Source organism: Olea europaea, chromosome 12, assembly GCF_002742605.1.
Source record: "Olea europaea var. sylvestris chromosome 12, O_europaea_v1, whole genome shotgun sequence".
Classification (NCBI taxonomy): domain Eukaryota; kingdom Viridiplantae; phylum Streptophyta; class Magnoliopsida; order Lamiales; family Oleaceae; genus Olea; species Olea europaea.
Window position 1 is genome coordinate 3,662,530 of NC_036248.1, and position 1,736 is coordinate 3,664,265.

Consider the following 1,736-nt stretch of genomic DNA (forward strand, 5'->3'; position numbering starts at 1 on the left):
CTATGAAAATGTGATACAACTACCTCAACTGACATAGACACACAAGCATGTGGGTGCATGAGAATAAGGTCTAGAGGTTTCAAAGGTTCACAACCAAGAATAATTTCAAAGGGTTTTAGACCTAAACACCAGTTCACTGGATCGTTATATGCAATTTGAACAATTGGAGGGATCAAGTCCAAATTCCTAAGATTTTTCTGGATTAGAGACTGTAACAAATTGTCAGGATTTTGGTTAGCACTTTTGTTTTGACCATCAATTTGAGGTTGGTCAGTGGTGGATAATTTTGCCTTAGTGTTAACCACAGGTGACTGGAGTTTCCAAGGATGACTGGTGATATCATCAAACTCTTTAACTTGGGTAAGGGTATGACATATAACATGTGATCGAGAATTGTCGGAGATAAGGGATATAGTATCCAAAGTCTCGAGAAGAGTCTGGATTCCACCTAAGGAAGTGTCCTCACTATTATCCAAGTCATCAAAATCTTCAAGTTTAGGTTCATAGACTAGATCTTCTAACGGCTCCTCTATTACATTCTTTCGTTCTTTCATGACTAGGGTTCGATTAGGACATTTAGAAGAAATGTGACCAAAGTCTTTACAGTTGACGCACAGCAAGTGAGAAGAAGACCTTGGAGTTTCAAAAATTCTACTCTGATTTTTCAAAATTGGAGAACCATTAGAAGGGGGAGGTCCTAGAAGGGACTTAACGGGAGGAGGTGGAGCCAATGAAGCCAAATGATGAATATAAAAAATTTTACCCTTTTTTTTCAAAATTGGAGGAATATCAGATGGGGGAGGACCTAGAAGGGACTTAACAGGAGGAATTGGAGCCAATGACACCGAAGAATGATTGTCCATATGCTTTCTACATGGAAAAGAAGATCTTGGACTATCACGACCTTTACAATTATTTTTCCAAATAGGAGGAACATTAGACGGAGACGGTTTTATGATAGACTTATGATGAGGCGACGCTAATGAGATGGGTGAGCGACGATGACCACGCTTTTCATATGGAGTACTAATAATCAACTCATAATCTCGAGCTAAAGAGTAAGCGTGATCAAGAGTAGTGACACCTCGAAGGAAAAGCTCGCGCTTAAGATCATCTCTCAGACCTTGGCTAAACCTACTCAAAGTCGTGCTCTCATCCTCAATTAAATGACATTTGGTTCGAAATTCCTCAAATTGCGCGATATACTCAGTCACTAATTGATTTCCTTGTTTAAGGGCATTCCATTGAGTAAGAATTTCAAAATTATCTCGTTTTCGCTCACGAATCTGATCCATATTCCTATCCCTATCCTTCCGATCGGGTCGAAAGTATTTTTGATTACCTTGTCGACAATGTTGTCTATTATGGGACACCTTAGAATTATCAACATCAATCGAATGAGGGATGTGTTTAAAATTTTTCACACTAGCAGATAGGACCTTACTTTCTTCAAGAGTAGCGATCATTTGAGTTTGAATAGCCGTTATTTGTCGGGTGAGTGCATCGAATTGTGATGGGTTCATGTTTAAGGTACTAGAGCTAGAAGTGACAAGATGACCAATATGTAACTACATGCACAGTAATAGCAACTTAATGACATGCAATAGAGAGATCAACGAACAAAAAGTGCAAGTAATGGAAAATGAAAATTTGAGCTAATTTTTTTTTAAATTTAAATTTTGGGACTAAAATTATATACAACAAGCTAGTACTGCTGGTATATGTAAAATAATAAA